The sequence below is a fragment of the Monodelphis domestica genome, chromosome 1 (assembly GCF_027887165.1).
Source record: "Monodelphis domestica isolate mMonDom1 chromosome 1, mMonDom1.pri, whole genome shotgun sequence".
Classification (NCBI taxonomy): domain Eukaryota; kingdom Metazoa; phylum Chordata; class Mammalia; order Didelphimorphia; family Didelphidae; genus Monodelphis; species Monodelphis domestica.
Genome location: NC_077227.1, coordinates 581,814,092 through 581,841,074, shown reverse-complemented (window position 1 = coordinate 581,841,074; position 26,983 = coordinate 581,814,092). Strand labels below are relative to the sequence as shown.

At 38.1% G+C, this 26,983-nt stretch overlaps 1 protein-coding gene across 1 annotated transcript in view; it reads left to right on the top strand.

Annotated features, from left to right (window-relative positions):
* Positions 1–1,935: 1,935 nt before the first annotated feature.
* RAB11FIP1 (RAB11 family interacting protein 1) overlaps positions 1,936–26,983 on the top strand; it is a 108,035-nt gene continuing 82,987 nt past the window's right edge. The window contains exons 1-2 of the mRNA XM_056813511.1: positions 1,936–2,303; positions 2,391–2,505. The gene's annotated coding sequence lies outside the window, so the exon portion shown is untranslated. The remainder of the gene's footprint in view (positions 2,304–2,390; positions 2,506–26,983) is intronic.

Here is a 26,983-nt window from a genome sequence, read left to right as displayed (position 1 = left end):
TCAAAGATTTCTCTGGGCATTGTATCATCATGAATCATTCAAAGTCATCTTGTTTTTAAAATGTTCCTTTTTTTGTCTTGGAAAAGAATGATTACCTTTGCTAAGAAATCTAATTTTGGGATTAAGTCAGATTTTCCTTAACTTTCTAAATAAAAGTACTTAAGATTACTAAATACTTAGATTATGATTTTCACTTTTTGTTTTTCCTTTTTGCAGAAAAATCTTATAAATATGAATTACAGTTTTTGATAATGTGATGTCTTTCATCCAGATGCATGCAGCCAGTATCTTTGTCATTATAGTCTTGAAGTTTCATAATCATGTTCACTGAATTTCAGATTCAAACATTCAGTCAAAAAACATTTAGAAAGGACATGCATAGCTCATTTTATTGTGCTTAGCTTTCTTGTGCTTTACAAACATTGTGTTTTGTTTTATATTTTGTTTTTTACAAATTGAAGGTTTATAGTTGTAAGATTTAGAATTGGCTTGACTAAACTTATGAATTAAAATAATTGAATTGTGGTCATCATCGTTTATAAAAAATAATTAACTTCTCCAATCAAAATGAATGTAAGCAGCTTTTATTTACAATAAGGTACAAATAGAAAATATAGGAAAGAGGTAGAAAAAACCACCTATCTACAAATACTCTAAATCCTAGACTGCAAATGTGGATTCAAAAGCAAGTCTTGGGGGTGGAGTCAAGATGGTGGCCTAGAAGGAGCAGAAGTTCAGACCTCTGAATACCCTTCCTAACCAATCACAAACTGAATGCTCCTAGGGGACTGAAAAACAAACTTAACAAGACATAGCCAAGGAACCCTCCTGCTGAACTTAATTCAAAAGGTACGCCCCCCACAAAAAGCCAGAATCCGAGAACACTCAGGTTTAAGGGGAAGACAGAAGGAAGATCCCAGGACCCATCCCCCCTCCCACCCAGAGCACTGAGACTCCAGCGGTAGCGGGAATTTCTGGGCGGGCAAAGGTGCTGGTCTGGAAGGCAAAGCTTGAGAGCAGGGCTGTGCCAAGTTCAGAGCTTCCAACACAGATTGCAGGGAAGGAGCTAGAGAGGGAGCATAGACCTGGCAGCCTGGCCAGTGCTGTGGAGATTCTCCATATTTGCTCCAGCCTTCCAGGAAGTTTTGGACTCAGAGCACACCCAGCCCAACAAAGCTAAGCTTAATCCCATCAAAAGCCTCCAGAGCTCAGGGAAGCCCAGGCTCCACACCCATCCTCATTGACTACTGGACTTTAATCCAATCAAAAGCCTCCAGAGGACAGGGAAGCTCAAACCCCAACAACCCTCCACCAGAGACTACACCAGGAGATCTCCTGTTAAAGTTCTAAGAGGGGAGACTGACAGAAGCCCCCAAAACAAAAAAAAAATGAGAGGAGCAAGAACACAGACAAATATGGGGAGTAAAGAAGGGGTGAATTTGAGCAAACAACAGAAAAAGAAGAAAGAAACTACAATAGACAGCTTCTACTCAGCAAATGGAACAGAGGGGGAGAGATCAGCAAACGATAAATCAGAAATCCCAGCGAATTGGATACAGGCTGTGGAAGAACGCAAAACACAATTAAGAGAGGCCGAAAAAAATTGGGAAAAGAACTTAAAAATTAAGACAAGTCATCTGGAATCAGAGGCACTTGAACTAAAACGAGAAAATAGTGTCTTGAAAGCCAAAATCAACCAGCTGGAAAATGAGGCAAAGGAGGTGAAAGATGAGGCAAAGGAGATGAAAGACGAAGTAAAGAAGATGAAAGACAACCTTCAAAGAAAATCAGACCAGAAGGAAAAGAATGACCAAAAAGCCAGTGATGAAATCCAGTCTTTAAGAACCAGAATACAACAACTGGAATTAAGTGACCTCACAAGGCAGCAGAACACTATAAAACAAAACAAAAAGAATGAAAAAATTGAGGAAAATTTGAAGCATCTCATTCACAGAACAGACGATTTAGAAAATTGTTCGAGAAGAGACAATTTAAGAATCATTGTTCTACCAGAAGACCATGACAAAAGAAAAAGTCTGGACATAATACTATAGGAAATTATTCAGGAAAACTGCTCCAATATCCTAGAACAAGAGGGGAAAGTGGAGATTGAAAGAATCCACAGATCACCTCCTGTATTTAATCCCCAACTGACAACACCCAGGAATGTTATAGCCAAATTCAAAAACTATCAGACCAAAGAAAAGATGTTATAAGCTGCCAAGAAGATGCCATTCAGATACCATGGAAACACAGTGAGGATAATGCAGGATCTGGCTGCATCCACACTGAAGGACCAAAAGGTATGGAATATGATATTCTGGAAAGCAAGGGAACTAGGTCTACAACCAAGAATCAAATACTCATCAAAACTGACTATATTCTTACAGGGGAAAGTATGGTCATTCAACACAATAGAAGAATTCTAAGCATTCGTAAAGAAAAGACCAGCCCTGAACAGAAAATTTGATGTCCAAGCACAAAACTCAAGAGAATCATCAAAAGGTAATTAAAAAAGAGGGGAAAAAAACAAAAACAAAACAACAACAAATTTTTTTTAAGAGACTCAATAAATTAAAATGATATGTATCCCTATAAGAAAAGAGGTCATTGGTAACTCTTAAAAACTGTTGCTATCACCTGGGCAGCTAGAAGAATTACACTTAGAGGGAACAGTGATAAATTGTATAGGATGAAAGGACAAGACATAAATAGGTATATAGATATATGCATGAATAAATACATATATGTGTGTGTGTGTGTATACAACCAGAGCTAAAAAAAAAGGTTAATACTAAAAGAAATGGGAAAAGAAACAAATGGGGGTAAATTTATATGTCACAAAGAAGCTCATGGCAGGAGGGGGGAGAACATCGATACACTGGAAGGGTAAAGAGGTTGGAGATTGGAAATACTCAACTCTTACGTGCTTTGAAACTGACCCAAAGAGGGAAGAACAATCCAAACCATTGGGGCAGAGAATAGATTTGTGCCCTATAGGGGAGTAGAAGGGTAAAAAATGGACTGGTGGGGAGGGAAGCAGTACAAGAGAGGGAGAGGGTTCGGGGGGGGGGTAATTTTAAAAAGACTACAGGGGAAAATAAGGGGGAGGATAAGAAGGGAGGAGGTAGAAAGGGAAGTAAAATAAGGGTGGGAACTAGGGGGACTGATTATAAACAAACATTGGTATAGAAGGAAATAGTGAAAGAAGAAAAGGCAGGACCAGGAGTAGAAATCAAAATGCTGGAAAATACACAGTTAGTAATCATAACTCTGAATGTGAATGGAATGAACTCACCCATAAAATGCAAGCGAATAGCAGAGTGGATTAGAATCCAAAACCCTACCATATGCTGACTGCAAGAAACATACATGAGGAAGGTAGATACGCATAGGGTGAAAGTAAGAAGATGGAGCCAAATCTATTGGGCATCAAATGATAAAAAGAAGACAGGAGTAGAAATCATGATATCTGACAAAGCCAAAGTAAAAATAAATCTAGTTAAAAGAGACAGGGAAGGTAATTACATCCTGATAAAAGGCAGTATAGACAATAAGGAAATATCTGTACTCAATATGTATGCACCAAATGGCATAGCATCCAGATTTCTAAAGGAGAAACTAGAGGAGCTCAAGGATGAAATAGATAGAAAAACTATACTAGTGGGAGATCTGAACCTTCCTCTATCTGAACTAGATAAATCAAACCAAAAAATAAATAAGAAAGAGGTGAGAGAAGTGAATGAAATCTTAGAAAAATTAGAGTTAGTAGACATGTGGAGAAAAATAAATAGGGACAAAAAGGTATATACCTTCTTTTCAGCAGCACATGGTACATTCACAAAAACTGACCATGTATTAGGGCACAAAAACATTGCAAACAAGTGCAAAAGGGGAGAAATAATAAATGAAACCTTCTCAGACCACAATGCAATGAAAATAATAATTAGTAAGGGTACATGGAGAAATAAATCAAAAATTAATTGGAAATTAAACAATATGATTCTCCATTAGTTAAAGAACTATTTATGTTAGTTAAAGAACAAATCGTAGAAACAATTAATAACTTCATTGAAGAAAATGACAATGGTGAGACATCCTTTCAAAACCTATGGGATGCAGCCAAAGCAGTACTCAGGGGGAAATTTATATCCTTGAGTTCATATATAAACAAATGAAGAAGGGCAGAGGTCAATGAATTGGGCATGCAAATTAAAAAACTAGAAAGTGAAGAAACTAAAAATCCTCAGATGAAGACCAAATTAGAGATCCTAAAAATCAAAGGAGAAATCAATAAAATTGAAAGTCAAAGAACTATTGATTTAATAAATAAGGCTAGAAGCTGGTACTTTGAAAAAACAAATAAAATAGACAAAGTACTAGTCAGTCTAATTAAAAAAAGGAAAGAAAAAAACCAAATTGACAGTATCGAAGATGAAAAGGGAGACCTCACCTCTAATGAAGAGGAAATTAAGGCAATCATTAAAAACTACTATGCCCAATTATATGGCAACAAATATGGCAATCTAGGTGATATGGATGAATACTTACAAAAATATAAATTATCTAGACTAAAAGAGGAAGAAATAAATTACCTAAACAACCCTGTATCAGAAAAAGAAATTGAACAAGCCATCAAAGAACTCCTTAAGAAAAAATCCCCAGGTCCAGATGGATTCACAAATGAATTCTTTCAAACATTCAAAGAACAACTAATCCCAATATAATACAAACTATTTGACAGAATAAGCCAAGAAGGGGTTCCACCAAATATTTTTTACGACACAAACATGGTACTGATCCCAAAGCCAGTCAGGTCAAAAACAGAGAAAGAAAACTATAGGCCAATCTCCCTAATGAATATAGATGCAAAAATCTTAAATAGGACACTAGCAAAAAGACTCCAGCGAGTCATCACAAGGGTTATCCACTATGATCAGGTAGGATTCATACCAGGAATGCAAGGATGGTTCAATATTAGGAAAACCATCCACATAACTGACCATATTAACAAGCAAACCAACAATAATCACATGATTATTTCAATAGACGAAGAAAAAGCCTTTGATAAAATACAACAACCATTCCTATTAAAAACACTAGAAAGTATAGGAATAGAAGGACCTTTCCTAGTAATGAATGCTGGAGGGGATGTGGCAAAGTGGGGACACTAATTCATTGCTGGTGGAGTTGTGAATTGATCCAACCATTCTGGAGGGCAATTTGGAACTATGCCCAAAGGGTGATAAAAGACTGTCTGCCCTTTGATCCAGCTATAGCACTGCTGGGTTTGTACCCCAAAGAGATAATAAGGAAAAAGACTTGTACAAGAATATTCATAACTGCGCTCTTTGTGGTGGCCAAAAATTGGAAAACAAGGGGATGCCCACCAATTGGGGAATGGCTGAACAAATTGTGGTATATGTTGGTGATAGAATACTATTGTTCTAAAATGAATAATAAAGTAGAGGAATTCCATGGAGACTGGAACAACCTCCAGGAAGTGATGCAGAGCGAAAGGAGCAGAACCAGGAAAACATTGTACACAGAGACTGATACATTGTGGTACAATCGGGTGATGGACTTCTTCATTAGGGTCAATGCAATGTCCCTGAACAATCTGCAGGGATCTAAAAAATACTATCCACAAGCAGAGGATAAACTGTGGGAGTAAAAATACCAATGAAAAGCAACTGCTTGACTACAGGGGTTGAGGGGATATGACTGAGGAGAGACTCTAAATGAACACTCTAATGCAAATACCAACAACAGGGAAATGGGTTCGAGTCAAAAACACATGTGATAACCAGTGGAATCGTGTGTTGGCTATGGGAGAGGGAAAGGTGGTGGGAGGGGGGGCGGGGAGGAAAAGAAAATGATCTTTGTTTCCAGTGAATAATGTTTGGAAATGACCAGATAAAATAATGTTTAAAATAAAAAAAAAAGGACCTTTCCTAAGAATAATAAACAGTATATATCTAAAACCATCAGCAAACATCATCTGCAATGGGGATAAACTAAAAGCCTTTCAAATAAGATCAGGAGTAAAACAAGAATGCCAATTATCACCTTTATTATTTAATATTGTACTAGAAACACTAGCAATAGCAATTAGAGAAGAAAAAGAAATTGAAGGTATTAAAATTGGCAATGAGAAGACCAAGCTATTACTCTTTGCGGATGATACGATGATTTACTTAAAGAATCCTAGAGAATCAAACAAAAAGCTAGTCAAAATAATCAACAACTTTAACAAAGTTGCAGGATACAAAATAAACCCGCATAAGTCATCAGCATTTCTATATGTATCCAACCCAGTTCAGCAGCAAGAATTAGAAAGAGAAATTCCATTTAAAGTCACCCGAGACAATATAAAATACTTGGGAATCTATCTACCGAGACAAACACAGAAACTATGTGAACACAACTACAAAACACTCTCCACACAATTAAAACTAGATCTAAACAATTGGAAAAACATTGATTGCTTATGGGTGGGACGAGCTAACATAATAAAAATTATCATCCTACCGAAACTTATATATCTATTTAGTGCCATACCCATTGAACTTCCAAAAAACTTTATTACTGAATTAGAGAAAACCATAACTAAGTTCATTTGGAAGAACAAAGGATCAAGGATATCCAGGGAAATCATGAAAAAAAATACAAAGGAAGGTGGCCTTGCAGTCCCAGATCTCAAACTATATTACAAAGCAGTGGTCATCAAAACAATTTGGTACTGGCTAAGAGACAGAAAGGAGGATCAATGGAATAGACTTGGGGTAAATGACCTCAGCAAGACAGTCTATGACAAACCCAAGGACCCCAGCATGGGGACAAAAATCCACTACTTGATAAAAAATGCTGGGAAAATTGGAAGACAGTGTGGGAGAAATAAGGTTTGGATCAACACCTCACACCCTACACCAAGATAAACTCAGAATGGGCGAATGACTTGAATATAAAGAAGGAAACTATAAGTAAATTAGGTGAACACAGAATACTATACATGTCAGACCTTTGGGAAGGGAAAGATTTTAAAACCAAGCAAGACTTAGAAAGAGTCACAAAATGTAAAATAAATAATTTTGACTACATCAAATTAAAAAGTTTTTGTACAACAAAACCAATGTAACTAAAATTAGAAGGGAAGCAACAAATTGGGAAACAATCTTTATAACAAAAACCTCTGACAAAGGTCTAATTACTCAAATTTATAAAGAGTTAAACCAGTTGTACAAAAAAATCAAGCCATTCTCCAATTGAAAAATGGGCAAGGGACATGAATAGGCAGTTTTCAGTTAAAGAAATCAAAACTATTAATAAGCACATGAAAAAGTGTTCAAAATCTCTTATAATCAGAGAGATGCAAATCAAAACAACTCTGAGGTATCACCTCACACCTAGCAGATTGGCCAACATGACAGGAATGGAAAGTAATGAATGCTGGAGGGGATATGGTAAAGTAGGGACACTAATTCATTGTCGATGGAGTTGTGAATTGATCCAACCATTCTGGAGGGCAATTTGGAACTATGCCCAAAGGGTGATAAAAGACTGCCTGCCCTTTGACCCAGCCATAGCACTGCTGGGTTTGTACCCCAAAGAGATAATAAGGAAAAAGACTTGTACAAGAATATTCATAGCTGCACTCTTTGTGGTGGCCAAAAATTGGAAAATGAGAGGATGCCCTTCAATTCGGAAATGGCTGAACAAATTGTGGTATATGTTGGTGATGGAATACTATTGTGCTCAAAGGAATAATAAAGTGGAGGAATTCCATGGAGACTGGAACAACCCCCAGGAAGTATTGCAGAGCGAAAGGAGCAGAACCAGGAAAACATTGTATACGGAGACTGATACACTGTGGTAAAATTGAATGTAATGGACTTTTCCATTAATAGCAATGCAATGTCTCTGAACAATCTGCAGGGATCTATGAGAAAAAACACTATCCTCATGCAGAGGACAAACTGTGGGAATAAAAACACCGAGGAAAGACAACTGTTTGACTACAGGGGTGGAGGGGATATGATTGAGGAGAAACTCTAAATGAACACCCTAATGCAAAAACCAATAACATGGAAATGAGTTCGGATTGAGGACACATGTGATACCCAGTGGAATCGTGTGTGTTCTAGGGGAGGGGTGGTGGGGGCGGGGGGGGGGAAGAGGAAAAGAAAATGATCTCTGTTTCCAATGAATAATGTATGAAAATGACCAAATCAAATAATGTTTAAAAACAAAAAATAAATAAAGTACCTTTGGTGTTCTGCAAAAACAAAAACAAAAACAAAAAAAAACAACAAAAGCAAGTCTCACTAGAATCCAAAGTTGTAATTAGGAAGCTGAAATCCAGGAGATGATGAAAAGTACACAGAGAATCTTCAGCACACACTTGGTTAAGACCTCCAAGAATATCACCAAAGCTCACACTGAAGGGAGTGTCCCACCGAAACACCAACAGAATAGGCAGTGTAAGCCTGATAGGGCCCAGGGAAGGTCCTAGATCCAAAAGAATCCAGGCCTGGTCTCACAATCAGATGCCAGATGGTTCAGGATCACCAAGAACTGCAATAGATAAATCTGGTCAGCAAAGCAGGCAGGGCAGCAGAGTAGTAGAGCAATTAGAGCAGCTGGACAGCAAAACAGGATAGGGAATTCAGGGTAATATAGGGTAGTATCGTCACTAAGGAAAAGCAGCCTATCTCTCTAGGTCAAAACCAGAGAAAGACCCCTAAACCTCAGTTAACAGTCTCTTCCTTACCTTCTCATTCTAGAATTCTTTCCCTGTTAGTCTCATGCCCCTACAAAGTTGCTCTGACCCTCTCTTCTTTATAACACTACCAAGTGCTAAGAAGAAACACTTCAAATTATTGATTGATTAAATTAAAGGTTGCTGATTGATTACATTAAAAATAAACAAAGAGAGCCTAATTCTCTCTTCACAATCTCCCCCTGTGATTCTATTGGGAGCCAAGCATGTTGAAATCTCCCAGATTTACAAGCCTAGACTCCCCAATGAATCATTTCACATAATTAGCTTATATCTCTAAAGATCTTTTGGCTTGAGGTACATACAACATTACACTATCTAAGAAGAAATTCCAACAATTTGGGGATAAGAGGAAAATAAAAGAGAGAGAGAGAGAGAGAGAGAGAGAGAGAGTGAAACCAATGATTGGCAGGCACATTGACAAAAGGCCAATTAGGAGGCAATCCCCTTTGGCATAAGAATTTACATTCAAAATAAATGTGTTCAACCCCCTTAAGTTCAATTCACTACATCCCAAAGTTCGTTCTGGATTTTCTGATCCTTCTTTAAAAAGTTCATGTTCTTGATTCAGAGAATTAGAATTTCTTTTCCTAAAATTTTTCTCAAATTTTTTTTTAATCTTGGATTTTATGAAAATTATACAATCCCCCTGAGGAGGGTGTTGACCAACACTGGGTTCAACCCAGCATGCATGTCTGAGTTATGGGGTATATAAATCAGTTGTCAAAAGAAAAAACCAAAAACATTAAAAAAAAAACTAAATAGAAGAGAAAAAATTAAATTTTAGGAAGAAAAAAATTAATATATCAAAATCTACATATATAAAATTTTTGAGTAAGCAAGAATAAACCCATAACATGTCCTTGAATCAGGGCCCAATTAAAGTGATTTATGTCCTACAAGTCTGCAGGACAATTGAAGTAATATTGCACTTTACCCATTGGCAGTCAGGACTACAGACAATTGCCATACTATAAAGAAAGAAAAGGCACTAGATTTTGAAGTAAAAGGGAAATATGTGATTCCCTGGTCTGATTTTTCCTTTACTCTCAGGGATAGGGGAGCCAAAATGGGAGCCAAAATGGCAGCCAAACTAAGGTACTTGCTGAAATATGGCACGGGGAAGTCCAGCAGCTGATGTTGCCAACAGCCACTCCCTTGAACCTCAAACAAGCCCTCTATCTTGGTGCAGGTTCTTATCAGTTTTGCAGGGATTGGTGATCTCCTTGACCTTGTGCTTCTTGGCACTGTACAGTGGCTCTTTTGTGATTCCTTCTTCTGAAATCAGACATAATTATTTAATCAAAATCCCATGATTTTTAACAATCAATGGCAGGTTTCCATAGTCTAAAGCTTTTGGATAAACATAGATATTAGGGCTAATAAAATCAAATATCCTATTACAAATAAAAGAAAAAACAATAATAAAATTCTCAAAAAAATAAAAAAATCCTAGTTTATGTTCCATGACAATGTGTTAGTCAAAACTATGTCCAACTTGTCTATGGACTTTTGTAATGGTATTATCTCTGGTCCAATCATAGGAAGAGTAAAAATTTTAAAAATTGCATTACAGGATATAGTCAATCAGTGTTGATAGAAGGTGCCCTTTTTACATGTGAGCAATGAATCTAAGAGTCCTTTTCTCCAATTTTGATAGCTATTGGAGTGGTTAACAGGACTTGGAACAGACCTTCCCAGGCAGACTGAGTTCCTCCAGTGTGCTGGAAGTTCTTTATGTACACCTTATATCTTGGGTGTAGGTCATGTAAACCTTAAAATTTCTTAGACTTATGAATGTTGGAAATTTCACCATTGGGAAATTTCATATTTGGAAAAAATTTCCTACTGATAGTAAGAACTCTATTGGAATGTGAAACCCCTTGGCATGGGAGGATCCTTCTCCTCCCTACTTAAGACTACTTTAGGACAGAAACCTTTTGCTAAACAATGGAAAGGGCTTTGACCTATGCTTAAGCATAGAACAGGAAGTTCTTTGAGTCATGATTGATTTTAGAATTGATACAATAGAGATACTTGGAATGACAGAACCAGGTCTTGGAACTTACAATCTCCACCCTACTCAGAGTAACAGGATTTAGGAAGGGCTGCAGCAAAGATCAAGATTTAATTATTTGAGAATATGACCTACAACAGACATGTGCAAAGGAAATAGACCTCTGGGCGGTCCTGGGTTAAGCTAGAGCCACCATTGGCACAGGGGAGACATCGACAGTGATTGGTAGATGTGAGAACTGAGGGGAGGGAACTTAGATGGTTTCCTTAAAGATAGCGGGGTCTGAGGACAGAGGGAGGAGAGTTTTTTGCTCAGAGGAGGTTGCTCTGTTGGAGGACCAGGAGAGAAGGCTGGCTCTGAAGGAGGAGAATTCTCTGGAAACATTTCTTGAAAGGAGGCTCTCTTGAAGGTGGAGCCTCAGGTTGGTATGAGAAGCCTTACCTAGAGAGATCTTGGGTGAGTGATAAAACCAACTGACTGATTTATTCATTCTTATTCCTTTCTTACTTTCTCTCTTTTTCTATTGATTAATCAGTGTATTATAAATTAAATTTCTCTATAAAACCCAGTTGGCTTGGGCATATTCATAAATTGGGAATATATTCCCTGGCGACCATCTTATATTTATATAAAACCAAGACACAGTAGAAAACATATTTCAGCGGTCATAATTGATATATATATTTCCCTTGCTCCCAAACATTTTAATTATCACAGTCATGAGAGTCTAATTCTCTCTTCACAGTAGTAGAAACTCTGGGTTGAGAAAGTCTATCCACACCATTTTTCCAACAGCATGCCCTCTGTCTCTGTATCACCTTTTGGTAATTCTCATAATACTTAAAATTTTTCATTATTATATCTGTTATGGTGATCTGTGATCAGGGATCTTTGATATTATTATTGTAATTGTTTTAGGGTGCTATGAATTGCACCTATATAAGATGGTAAACTTAATCAATAAATGTTGTGTTCTGACTGCTCCACCTAATGGCATCCCCCCCCCCAAGGCCTTTGTATTCCCCGAAACATGACAATATTGAAGAATATTACATAAACTTAGTTGATGAAGCAGTGACAGGGTTGGAGATAGGAAAGAACCTGAAGTGACCAGGATCCAAACAGAGGATCAGAGGCATACTGAATAGTAAGGATGCAAGAGTCAATACAAAATGTAAGGCTAAGGGAACAAAGTGAGAGTAAGGACAAAAACAGAGGAACAGTAGCAGAATATAATCATCCCTTGTCCAGAATTTTGGGGCAGTAGTTTACAATAGCTTTTGCTTGTTTCTCATCCTTGCGAGTTCTTGGAAATACTTTTCCTTTGACGTCATCTACTAGCCTCAGGTGAGTCTAATTTAAGGTCCCCTCTAGGGTGTGCTGTACAAACAGGCTCCATTGTTTTCTTTAGGTCATTTTTAGATCCAGAAGTCACTTCCAGAGAGTGTGGCTGTAGACCCAGTAATAAATTCCACCAAGGTTCAAGGGAGTCTTTGAGAAGATGCTTTTTCCAAACAGACCCAATTTCTGGGGCTCATCAGGGCCAGGTGTGTGACTGGATCTGTTGATAAAGACTGAGAGACCGGGTTTTACAGGACCTTAATAGCTTTACAGAAATCCACACTGTATTCCCAGAAATCTCTGCACTACCGAGGAGTCTTTCCATGAAAGGATAAATATGGGTTTCTCAGTGACAATTTCAAAAGGACTAAGTTTAAAAAGGTCAAGAACTGATGCAGAGTTAAATGAGCAGAATCAGAACATCGTACACAGAGACTGAAACATTGTGGGACGATCATATGCAATTGACTTTGCTGCTGATAGCAATGCAATGATCCAGGACAATCCCAAAGGACTTATGTGAAGAATGCTATCTACATCGAGAGAAAGAACTGTGATCCCCTCTAGGGTGTGCTGTCCACCAAAGATACTTAAAAATAAAAATTAAATTAAAAAATAAAAAGAAGGTCAAGAGAGGAGAGCAGAAGCTCATCAAGGCTAAGAGAAGGACTTGAGGCTAGAGTGATGGACCTGGATGATAGCAGGATTCTCTTATCACTATGGATTTCCCAAGGGACTTCACTCAGGTTATAGCCACTCCAGAGGGAAAGACCTCCACCCATCCACCCACTGGAAAAACATAACCAATGCAAATTTTATTCCTCTCATTCCTCAGCTAAGGCAAAACTGTACAAAGTCCATCTGTCAAATTTCAAACAGTGCCTGAGAAGGAGGAAAGGGGTGGTGGTGTGAATTGTTCAAATGGGTTGTAGAAGGGGCAAGTTGGGCACTGAGAATATGCTTCAATAGCTGGTCACTGAAAATACCCTAACCAGTATGAGTTCCACCAATGTCGGAGGAGACTGATTGTCCAGGAATCACCATCAACCCTATGGGGCCTTTCCATAGTCCTTAGCATCTTGACAGCATCCCTTCCAGAGTCTGATTGAATCCGCATCAAGCTTTAACCCTTGAAGCACCTGATCTGTCCCTTCAAGGTATATGGAAACAGGAGTGTCCGTCCAATGTAAAGCTTTGGCAGCTTGATCAGCCAAATTATTGTCTTTTACTTGTGGATTGTTTTCCTTAGAGAGACCTAAATCTTAATCACCACTTTAGCAGGTAAAAGGAAACAGACAAGGAAGAATGGGCTTCCCAGAAGAGATTAGAGATCTTCTTTGCTTCTACAACATCCCAAAGTCATGAGTCATTCTAAAAACATGCCTGCCTTCAGTGTAAACATTGATCCTAACTCATAAGTTCTTCCAACTTTCCATGTTAGGCCAAAGTTGCATCTGGTAGGGGAGTGGCCTCTCAAACTTCATTTTCTGTTGTAATTCCATAGACAACTACCAGGCACCTTTTTCTCTGAGACAAGACTCATCACTGTAGACTGTCAGATGTGCCTGGGTCAGGGGGTCTCCTAAGTTGAGTGTGGAGCCAGGAAGCAGTCCAAGAAAAGGATGAGATCATGATCTTCTTTGTTCTAGCTTCTGGTTTCCCCTTATGAAACTTCAGACAGAAAATCAGCAGGGTCCTGGGCACCTGTTTTCATCTAGGGTCTAGCTAACAAGCTCACTCAGATTTTTGTGTCTGCTGAGTGTGGTGGGAATTAAGCAGAGTTTCAGCAGCATGAGGGATGTACATTATCAGGGGGAAAATCTAAAATAATCTTCAGAGGTGTCTACTATAGCTCTGAGACCCAGGAGGAGTCCTTGGGCAACTAAGTCAAATTGCTTGCTATAGTATCTAGTTCTGTGGTCATTTCCATGAATCTGTATTAATATTCCAGGATCCTTCCCTCCGTTTCTGCCACAGACAAGTGAAAAGAGAGAGCTTGATTGGGAAGGCACAGAAACAGCTTCAGTGCAATTGGAAGGCTCAATAGAGGAAAAGGTAAGGAGAGGAGCTACCTTAGGAGAAAGGGAGATAGAGAGGCACTAAAATGGGTCCAAGAAGGTAGCAAGGACCACTTTGAACTAGAACAAAAGTGTGATAGAAGGACTCACCCCCTATCTGTATCTGTACCAAGAGTGTGAGAAAAGCTCTATGGGTCTTTGGAAACCCCCACCACAGAGACTGAGAAAGTACTCCAAGGAAGAGGGGCAGAAAAATTGGAGAGATGCAGAACCAACAGGGTAGCCCAGGACTTCAGTTGGGTGTCCACAAATATAAAGGAAAAGATGCCCTACAAGTGAAAGGGAGGGCCAGGAAGATGGTGACTTGCTCCAGCTCTCTAGGTACTGATTTTGGGCAACTGAGCACATGGCTGACCCTTCTGTCTCTGCTTAGCCTTAGTGAGGGTCCAGCATTCTGACTTCTGATGCCCTGGCTTTTTACAGTAATGGCAAATCCCACATTTTTGACTAGAGGAGTGAGAATTGCCAATAGGTCAAGGCATATGGGACTGTTGCATTTGCTGGAATTGTGTTATATGAACTTGATCTTTTAGCCTTTGGGTTTCTTTAGCTTTCTCTTCTTAGGCTGGTATTAATAAACTGAGAGGCAGTTTCTACTATAATCTAAGGAGTATATATCTGCCACTCAGCCTGAACTATTTTGAGTTGTTTGCTGAGATTATTAATAAAATAAGAAAGAAGCTGAACTTGGACCCCCCTTTATGCTTGACATAAGAATTTGCATAAAAAATTTTAGCCAATCTGTTATAGAATTGAAATATATATTCATTGGGAAACTGCACTATCTCAAATTTTTGAAGAAATTTCCTGGTCTAGGAAAAGACTTGGGAATGACTTCAGCCAGCATTTCACTAATTGCCTTAACTTTCCCATATTGCCTTTTCTGATCCCCAACATCCAAATGGCTTCCTCTACCCTTTTCCAGCTAGCTTATTCACACCAATTCCTGACTTTCCCTTTTACTATTAGGGCCATTAGAAGTTGATAAATATCAGGAGTCCCTGGCTGATAGGATTGCAGAGTGCATTTAACTAATCATTGAAGCCCTCTATGTTTTGGGAAATCCTTTTTTTTGATGGTGTTTGGTTCTTCTGGTTCCCATGGTTTGAAATTACCTAGTGGTAGAAATTACTTTTCCCTCATCTGAAGTTTTTTGTTTGAGTTTAGGGAATCTGGGGGGAATATTCCAACTGCAGGGAAGAGGGAAAAGAGAGGTACTAGTCTGGTTGGAAAAGAGATAGGACTGGTAGGAGGGTAAAGGAAGAAGAGGTAGAGAGGAGAGGTATTTTCAGAGACCTTAGAAGTTGGAGGAGACTCTTCCAGGGAGACCTGCCTCTGTAAACCATTTATAAAATTAACTCCATTTGTGACATGTCATTTTAGATTTTCTTTTCACTTAATTTTTCTTTAAAATAGACTAATTTAGAATGGTCAAGGCAGCTCCATTTGGACCATGCCAATTTATCATTACCTTTGATTAAATTTACATAGCCATTTACAATTATATATATATATATATATATCAGAACCATTTTTTTTTTGGCATTTGTATCACAGCCACTGGATCTTGTGGTTTGGTGGCAGAAGGATCCTTAGAATTCAATTGACTGATATTAAAGGATATCCTTACCTGAGAGGATCATATGAATGCTGACCTCTGGAAAAGCCTGTTAAGTTCTTTTGGGAAGAAATGAATTCAACCAAACAGGCAGGAATTCAGGATAGGTGCAGAGGAACAGAACTGAGACCAATTCATCAGTCCAGTGACAAAAGCTTCAAGAGTGGCACCAAGCTACAGTGGAGGTCTGGCAAGGTTCAGTTCAGTTCTGTCCATCCTAGTCGAGTCATGGCACCAAGAAATGTCAGCTTTCCCAAATGTCTGACCCCGTCTGACTGTAGTAGGGAGAAAGACACTAGACAATGAGGAAGAATCAAAGGGTATTTTAATATATTCTCAGCAGAACAAGAATGCATGTGGGAACCCCTTTCCTAAGGAGAAGAGCCCATTAGGTATAGAAATTAGCCAGATTTTATTGTTTGAAAATTGAGGAAGAGAAAATCAGGAGAAAATCCAATGAGACTGTTGCTTGAGGGACAGGTATAACAGCAAATTCTTGACAGCAACTCCTTGGAGTGACTTTTGGAGTCTCCAGGAGAGAGGTTCATAACAGTGTAATGGGGAATTGTTCTAGAGGGATGTTAGATGTTACAACCCAGGTAGGAATTCCCCAGGGCCAATTAAGCACAAAACCCTTGGTTAATGGAAACAAGAGACTCTCTTGGAGCAAAACCCCTCCTTCAGCTTGATGGAAATTCAGGGAGAGAGTCAAAAACCTACTTCCAACTCAGAGGAAAATCCAAGAAGGAAGGAAGTTTAGTTATTTTCAGTTCAGATTCCCACAATCCTTTCCTACCCAGAATTCTCCCCCAGGGTTTATCTCAATATTTCCTTCTTTCAACTAACCCTAGAAAGCAAGTCTATCCCTAACTTATATTTCTACAACAGTTATCTGGAAATCTCTGGAACCCTTCCTGGTGAGCTAAGATCATCATATCAAAAAAGGTTCCTAGAATTGTTCTCAGTCCAGACCCTGTTAATGCAGTTAGGGCAGGGTTCAGTTGGTAAATCCCCATATCTTAGTCCCAAAGGAGTATATTTATATATCAGAAAAGTGGAGGCTTGAGCAAATCCAACCAATTATTAGTCAGTATTCCTTTCACTTTCTCACCAGTCACTCCAGCTTTCAGCAACCCTCACCTCAATCAGCCAGTAGCTACTGTCAACTAGAAAAAACACAGAACTATTAAATAGTCAAAAATCACTCTTTAATCAAGAGAAAAGGGGTTAGCACTACTAATACCACAACAGAGTTGCTTCCCATGACTGTACAGAATCAAGACGCCCTGGTCACTAGCCCCTGGGAGTGCCACCGACTCAGGATGGACTCTGAAGAACAAAAGAATTTGGCGAACGTATATACCACTCTAGATGACTTGGGGGCTTTAGGATTAGAGGGACAGTTGACTGACTTTACAATGGTAAGAAAGGAAAATGAGGAGTTCCAGACAGGAATAATAGTGAGGGGCTGATGCCCCACAATGGACACAAAAGGGAAAGACTCAGCCTAGGGCTGGGTCACCTTGGTCATGGACCTTAGCCTAGGGGGAGACACCATTGGGACAAAAGGGATGCTTAATATTGGATGGGATTAGCTGTTCCCACCCAAACTACCAGGAAGTTCCCTGTCTGGTGAAGAGGGACCTTCCCTCAGGAGGAAACCTCTCCTGTGGCAAGGTCAAAACTATACTCAAACTAAATAAACTGGGGATCTCTATATTTCCATGTTGACACACCCCGCTTTTGGTCAAGACTAAACGTCACTGACCAAACATATGGACAAATGAGTAATGCTATATGGGATTGGACTCCATCCCCTACTAGTGGGAAAGTCTAGGGACACAGATATTGGTGATTGGCCTTTGGGGGCGTTCCCCAATGTTAGGGCGCATTGACAATTGCGCCAAAAAGGCAGGCAGTCTGCCTTTGGCCAAAAACTAACTAACAATCAAAACACTATCCCATTTCCCAAAGTCTTAAGTCTTTCACATCTGGTGGGTCCTGATGATACCTTCAGCCTCCTCTGGCAGACTTCTGTCCTCTGGCAGACTCCTCCTTTGGTATCAGACCGCTTCCTTGCTGCTGCAAGAAAAAACTTAAGAGAAATCCATAAACACATTCTTTAACAGGACTTGATCAACTCCCTATATGCTTACTCACTACAAGGATTATCCACGCTGCTAACCTTAAATCTGCAATCCCATCTTATTATTTCTAGTATTGCCTTTTCCACACAAATTATAAAATCATGTAATTTACATGCTTAATCAGAAAGATTGCCTTGCTTTGCCAAAATATAAAAACCCCACAAACTATAGAAGTATAAAAGCAGAAACAACATCCACATCACAGGTTATTCAGGACTTTGTAAATCTGGAAATGGCCCTACCTCCTGTTTGTGGCCAAAAATTAAAATATTGTTTAGCACCAAGTAAGTTTCTAACTAGATATTCTATAACCCAAAAATTCAAAACCACATTAGAATGACTGCATGGCCATTTTCAGCTTCAAAACTATTTTTAAAGTCAGATTTAAGTTTCAATATTGAAACAAACTCCAAAAATTCTCAAGATTAAAATGCTTCTAAATTTTCCTAAATTTAAAACATCATACACACCTCACACCCCCCCCCCCCCTTTGGGGAGGTTGAAATACTAGGGATTTTGAAACTGTTTTCATTCACCCTTGTGACTGTATCAATAACCAATTTCCTCCATAGCTTTTTTCTTTTTTTCCAATTATCTTCCCATACAATTCACTATTAGATGGCAATTCTCTCTAACCATGCTCCAGATTTAAAATAAATGTATCTTGTATTACTAACAATCATTTCTAGGCTCCATCATTCTTCCTAACCTCTTCTGATACTACTTTGAGACAAACTAGCACTCTGGAATCTTTGCTGCAAATTCTCAAATGAACAGATGTTACTTTCAAACCTTAAGTCAGTTAAAATGCTCTTATTTTAAACTTTTCCTACTTCAACTAAGTTTGGGGAATAGCTTTGTCCTTTCTAGGTTCTCTACTTAAAGGGACTTTGCTCAGGGTAAATAGAATTTTCAGGGGAAATAAAATGGCCAGTTTTATGTATGCTACAGAAACATTTCTAGTCGATGAAAATGATGAGACAATACATATCCGGATCCAATATCTTGGGGCTCCTTCGGATTTCTCGTAGAGGTGTCTTTTTCAGGAATCCTTCATATTCTAGGCTATAGGAAAATCTTAAGAAGCATCTTGAAATAAAACTTTAATAGGTTTTACTCACTTCACCCACACTCCAGAAATGGGGATGGTAAATACAGGACATTCCTAGAAATTTTAGAGTTTCCCAGGTGAGAAATTCCTTTATTAGCGGTCATATGCCAAAGATCATCAGAAATAATGCTCACAAAACCATTAGTTCTCTCCAATTAAAAAGTAAAATTAGTTCTCAGTAATCACTGGTCTTTTAAAACAAAAATCCTATCTATTGTAATGGTTGCACTCTGGAAATTTACCTTAAAAATTCAAAATCAGGTTATAGTTCATGGTCCTTTTACTTTTTCAGAATCTAAAACCAGTAACATGTTTCTCCAAACACAAAATTTAGGATTACTAAGAAAGCTTAAAAGTTACCTTTAACTCTGAATACCTCTACAATTCCTTTTTTTTTTTTTGGCTCTAATTTACTTTTGGCTCCAAGTTTGCCTTTCTCTTATCCTTGCCTCAAACCACTTTGGCCTAAGGTTAAAGCGGCTCCTAAAGAGGAAATTTATTGGGTCAGTTGACCATCCTAAAATGAAATTTCTTTACTCCAGAACTCACACACATCTCGCTATTTGAAAACAATTAACAGCTTGAAAAAAAATGTGAAATTATAGCACTCAAATAACCAGGTTAATCCCTAGAATAAAATGCATCTTATTACCAATATTAACTGCACTTGATACACAATATTTCATACATTAACCAGACCAAAACTTTGGGAAGAAAAATTAAACCTTAAAGTTAAGAATTTCTGGACCTCCTTTTGCCTCCTGCTGGATATTCCCAGCTCCAAATCGCCAGTTCTGGTCTCACTCTTCAACCTTTGGGAGGAATTAACTGTTAACAACTTTCAGACATTATTTGCTAACCTTTAAATCATAAGCATTTGAAGTTATTGGTGAAGTCTCCACCTAAGAAATCCATTAGACATACAAGCAAAAGCCCACAAAAAAAATTTGAGAAGAAATCCAGAACTTAAGTTCTTAAGCTTCTATGAGAAGCTTTTTTTTTTTTTTGCAAAACTTGGTAACCATTTAAACCTTAAGCCATGGCATCTCAATTCCCCAAGAAACTTTCTGTATTTTAATCAACTTAAAGCAGTTACTCAGACTTTCAATTGAACACTCAGGCTCTCACACTCCAAACTCCAGTTTCCCATTCAAAACTTTCAGCCAACCATTCATGCTTCTGCTGCACTCACACAGGCACCAACACACACCCAAAATCTAATTAAACTCAGATATTGAAGCCAGGTTGAATTAGACTCCATGTTGTCCAATACGCGTTGGGGCCAGACTCTTCCATCTTCTCAAACCTTAAAATGGCCATATCATTAAGTGGTTCTGTGGACTGCTGACCGCCCCCACTGGGCTGCTGACTGCCCCCACCAATATTTGGGACAACAGACAAGCTGTTACCCACGTCCAATAGCGCCCGGGTGGCTATGGACAAATGCGGCTGTGTACCCCACAGAGGCTCGACTAAGGATCCCTTAATTAAAAAGCGAGTTATTCCCAAACACGAGATTCGAGTCCTACCTCCGAGAGAGCCGCTTACCTGGCTCTTGCTAACCAGACTCCTGACCCAACCCCAAACGGGTTGTGTGAGGTACCTCAAGTCTGGGGTCCTCGTTGGCAGGAGGGCTCAGGCAGCTGGGACTTCGGATCTCGGGGGACCTCCATTAACGTCAACTAGAAACAACGCAGAACTATTAAATAGTCAAAAATCACTCTTTAAACAAGGGAAAAGGGGTTAGCACTACTAATACCACAACAGAGCTGCTTTCCAAGACTGCACAGTCAAGACGCCCTGGTCACCAGCCCCTGAGAGTGCCACCAACTCAGGATGGACTCTGAGGAACAAAAGAACTTGGGGAACCTATATACCACTCTAGGTGACCTGGGGGCTTTAGGATTAGAGGGACAGTTGATTGGCTTTACAATGGTGAGAAAGGAAAATGAAGAGTTCCAGACAGGAATAATATTGAGGGGCTGATGACCCACAATGGACACAAAAGGGAAAGACTCAGCCCAGGGCTGGGTCACCTTGGTCATGGACCTTAGCCTAGGGAGAGACACCATTGGGACAAAAGGGATGCTTAATATTGGATGGGATTAGCTGTTCCCACCCAAACTATCAGGAAGTTCCCTGTCTGGTGAAGAGGGACCTTCCCTCAGGAGGAAACCTCTCTGGTGGCAAGGTCAAAACTATACTCAAACTAAATAAACTGGGGATCTCTATATTTCCATGTTGACACTACCAACATCGAGGCAAGACCCACCACCAGCAAAAAGATTACAACTCGTGGGAGGCTCAGATGATGGTTAGCATTTTAAATCAATACAATATTTTTAATAAAGGTATATAAATTCTTTTAGGCATATTGATATTTCATATTTATTAGGTCACAATATAGCATAAATATAACTTTAATGCACTGAGAAACCATAAAATTCCTTTGACTTGCTTTACTGTGATGTTTGCTTTTTTGTAGTGGTCTGACCCTAAACCTGTTACATCTCCAAGGTATACCTGACTCCATTACATGTGAGACATTGAATTAAGTACTAGAGCTAGAAAGAGAAAAGTGCTTCTGTTTTGTTTGCTTATCTTTAATATTTTCACCCTTGAGACTCCAAACTTCCTAGGGCTAGCTGTAGTACTTGTAGTTGCTTGCTGCTGTCTATTTTGGGAATGGTGGTGGGAAAGCCAAGATCAGACTAGGAGCAAGAGGAAAATCAGCATGTGGGCTATTTCAGGCCCACCTTTTATCAAGGGAAGGGGAGTCCAGATTAGATGGCCAGGAGAGGAAGTTTCTGAAATCTTACTGGTAGGTGAGAAATCTGGGAGAAATAGTGACCATTCCACTGGTTGCTCTCTTCTTTCTTCTTCTTTTTCTCTTGTAGTTCAGCCCAGGACCTATAACACTAGCACCATCACCTTACCTGGTTCATGAACCCAGAGGTACAGGAAGAAGCTCTGGGCTATTCAAGGTGGGGGCTCCCTCTAGAGGGAGCACTTAACTTTTTCCTTTGCATCATTTCTGGGATAAAGTGGCCATAGAAAGTTGATTCCCTAAATTATGTAAATTAGAGGTTTTGAAAATGAAGTAATAAATTTCTCATATATGAGAATAGAGGTTGTAGAGCAAAAGATTTTTCTATTTTAATATAAATAATTTTTACTAATTTTAAACATTTAATTTTATTAATTTATTCATATTTTATAGGAATCTCAAAACTCAGAACCTGGTCTGTGAAAGTTTCTTTCTTGCTCAGTCATTTAAAGCAGGATAGGTTGGTGGGGGTGGGAGCAGGAGTGAGCTTGAGCCACCTCGAACCTGCTTGTTAAACTTTCAGTGTTAGCATTTACACCTCAAAAAGTAGCAAAAGCTATAAATCAGGGCTCGATTTATTGTTTTGTTGGTTTCTAGACTTAAGAAAGTAATGACCCAAATGTTAAAATAATGCAGATTAAACTTAAAAGTATGTCATGAATATTTTATTTTCCTTTAGACATCCAGTTGTTAAACATTTCTCAGCAAATCCCAAGTGTGACTTCCTTGGACATGTGTCAGAAAAATCTTGATGAGACCATTAGGTTGGTGGCTTGGTTTATAGCATCACCTGGTGAGAAAATGATATGTTACCTCCCACTCTGGCTAATTAACAAAGTGGTACTTTGTCTTTTTTGCAGGATTAAGGAGGCAGCACAGAAGGCAGAATGAGCTGCTAGTATAATACTTCAGCTGCCAAATGTAATACCAAGTCTACATGCAGCCTATTCTAGTATCCCAAAATATTGTTTGGAAATTTTCTTATTTCCGGAAATATAATGGATTCTTTTCTCCATAGTTTTGGGAAAGTTTTACAATTCTTAGCTTTCTTAATCTGTCTTGCATATCAGTCATTTTTATCTACATTGCTTCCAAACATTTTTTTTTTCCGCAACTGGGTTATTTTTCCGAGTTTATTCTTCTATTTTCACATTATTTCCCCTGCTGCCATTATTTCTCTAGTAAAAGAATTCTACAATAATTCCAGTGGTGTACTTATATTTTTTCCATGCATATTTCTGAATCATTGAGTTTTAGCATTATCTTATCTTGAAATTTCTTAGTAATACCTATTTTTCTTTATTGTTTTTTATGATATTTTAATCAATTTCTTTTCCTTTAAATTCTTCAATATGTTTGTTATCCATTTTATTATTTCTAGAGAAAATTTCAACTTTATTACTTATTCCATATTGATGTCATATTTTTATTTTGGTGTTTTTGCCATTAGTATCCCTGTACATGCATAGATCTATATATGGACATACACCCTATGTGACTTTTCACTGTATCTCTCTATATTTTTTCTTTGTGTTGGATTGTTTCTGTTTGCTTATTATTTTTATGATCCTTAAATTTTCTTTTAGTGATTTTTGGTTTTGCTACTTTGGAATGTTTCTGTTGTTGATTTTGAGGGGGAATATTGAAGAGACAGGCTGTGCTAACTTCCCAGAATTTTTTTGGTAGAGCTGTCTTGTGATTGGTTGGAAATGAAGGGCTGAAGCTTTTAAGAGAAGTCAGGTACAGATTTGGGAGTCACTCGAATAAAGATAATAATTGAATAACAGTACTAAGGAAGAGATTATAGAAGAGAGAAGAGAACAGAACAGAACATAGATTTGGAAAGTGAATACATTTATGGATTATAAGGGGGACAATCAGATGTATTAATGGTGTAAAACACAGAAACAGAAGCATGTTTCTAAAGTGTCTTAGAACACAAGGTCAACAGAAATTCATGGAGGAGGAACATGCTATGAAATGCTTTAGTGAGCTTAAGAAATATGACCATGGAGAGAAAAAGGCCATATTGGGATCACTCATCTAGGGTCAAAGGGAAGAGACCATCGACAGATGAGAAGACCCAGGGAAGTAAAGTGGCTTTCTTAAGGTCAGTTGAGTAATAAGTAGGATTTGAACCCAAGTCTTCTGACTCCAGAGTCAGTGCTCTTTCCATTTTACCATTATATACATGATCAGTGAGTGTTTGCCAAATCTATCTGGCCAAGACCCACTATTTTTAAACTTAGCCCCCAATAAAGTATTCTTTTCATTATACCCTATTTGCTGATGGCAGTAAAGAGATAAAACCACTAAGACAAAGTATAATTATCTATAGCTACATGTTCAATATTCCTTTTCATATATACAAAATTAAATTTAATGCATAAAATGAACAAAAAGATAATTCTCACAAGAATGACATAATCACTAGGACTGATCCCAATCAAATTAGCATTATTAGACAAGATCTAAACTCACATCTGTAGTCTTTGCTCCTGGGGTAATCAAGATTGGAAGATTCCTAGAGTTGTAGCAAAAAAAAAAATTAAAAATTAGCACTTATATAGTACTTGTTATGTACAGGCATTGTGCTAAGTGCTTTCACAAATATTTGATCCTCACAACAATCTTAGGTGCTTTTATTATCTCTATTTTATAGATGAAGAAACTGAGGCAACAGAGTTCAGTGACTTGCCTAGGGTCACATAGATAGTAAGTGGCTACATCCAAATTTGAACCCAGGGCTTCCTGATTCCTGGCCTAGAACTCTATCCATTGTGCCATCCAGCCACCCTTTCTTTGATCTCATTAATAAAGAAAATTTTTAGTGAGAAAACTTCCTGGACTAATCTAGACTAGCACTTAATTTTCATTTTTTAAATTTTACAATTTTTACAATTTTACAGAGTTTACAATTTTAGGAGTTTCCTGAGCCTTGAACCTTCATCTCTCTGACTCCCTAAATAGGCTTTCTATCCATCTTGACACCTCTCATTATGTTCCTTGATTTATAACAACAAAAAGATATGTACCACATTTCAAAGAACTTGCAAAATTATGAAAAAGAAAAGTCAAATGCATCATTTTTCCCTTCACAAATTAACTCCTTGAGTTTTGCTTATAGCGAAGTTCTCTATATCTTGGTCAAAATTGATTTTCTTTAAAATTTGGTTTTTGTCTGAGTGATTGGTAATGGATACATTCATCTTAAGTCAGAAAAGATCTTATGGAGAGATCTCTCATGTGATGCTACCATTATAGGCAAGGTTAAAATATTCTTATTGTCCAATCTAGACTAAGATCAAATTAAGTGAATGTTATTTTGAGAAAATCATGTTATTGCTAACTCTGGAACTGGGAAGATTCATGGTGCCTAATGTTTACTGCTTATAATTTACTCTATGAAATATTTGAAGAGTTTGCCACTGCTTTATTTTCTTCTCTCTTTCATTGCCTTGGACAATAAAATCTATTGCATTAATTGAAAAAAGGTATCTTCTAGAAACTCACAATCAGTGGAGACTTCATTTACTTTTCTTTAACCTTTGTTTTCATTTAATTTCTTATACCTCTAATCATGTTGGGACTACATTGCATTTAGACTACTTTAAATTTCAACTTTGAATGGCTATCCAGTTGAAAGATTGTTTTCTTTACCTTGTGATACCTCCTGCCTTCATAGTCAGAAAAAATAAGGGACAGCAGCAAATTGACTTAGTAGGTGTGATTTTCAGGGAACTCTGAACCTTTATCCTTACATTCAGTCATTCTCTTATAATTTTTTGAAGTGAAATTTTACTTGACTTTCTTCTCTAGCTTACAAAATGTTTTAGTCCATGAATCATGTTCCCTTTGAAGCTCAAATAAAACTTGCAAAGCTTTGGTCAAATTGTTGTTTATTTTCAGTAAGAGATCTTAGAAATTTTTTTTTACCCCTCATAGCCCCATGATTTCATTGGCTTGAAAATTCTGGTGAGGGAAATGATCAAGGTAGATCAATAACTGTTTTGAACTTAAAGAGTTTCAGAGAGTTACTGAGGGATGCTGAGAGATGACTGACTGCTCAGGATCAAAAAGTCAGTGTGTGTGTCAGAGATAAAACTTAGGACTTCATGATCCTGAATCTGACCAACCATCTTTTATGCCATACTTCCTTTCACTTAGAGATTATCCAGGCTAAAAATCTGATTTTTACAGATGAAAGCAACTGAGGGTCAGCTAAGCTCTACCCAGGATAGAAACCAAAGCTTCTCATTTTAAATATAGTATTCTTTATATTACATCATACTGCCTGGGTAAACACTCCCTTTCCCTGCTATAATTCCTCATTCCTTCATCTATATTTTCCTGATCTCTCTTGCTTCCAAGTCCTAAACCTGTTCAGGTCTCTCCTTCCTCTGTGTGCTCTTCAATTCCTATTGACAAGCACTCAAATTCCTCCTCTCTTTGAACTCACAGAAACTTGGTTCCCCTCATAAGACACTGCATCTTTGGATACCTTTCCTATTATTAGATATATCTTCTCTTATTTCCCTTCCCATAATACACACTGCTGAAATGAAGAGAAATAGATATTTTACTCCTTATTGCCACTTCCTGGCCCTTCCTCAAGCCACCATCATCAACAACATTCTTTTTTTTTTTATCAAAAAATTTTATTTAATTAATTAATTTCAAATATTTTTGCAAGGTTACATGATTCATGGTCTTTCTTCTCCCCCCCACCCCCTAGCCGACTTGCAATTCCACTGGGTTTTACTTGTTTCCTTGATCAAGACCTATCTCCATATTATTGATAATTGCACTAGGGTGATCCTTTAGAGTCTACATCCCCAATCATATCCCCATCAACCCATGTGATCAAGCAGTTGTTTTTCATCTGTGTTTCTGCTCCCACAGTTCTTCCTTTGGATGTGGATAGTGTTTTTTCTTATAAGTCCCTCAGAATTGTCCTGGATCATTGCATTGCTGCTAGTAGAGAAGTCCATTATATTTGATTGTGCCACAGTGTATCAGTCTCTGTGTACAGTGTTCTCCTGGTTCTGCTCCTTTCACTCTGTAT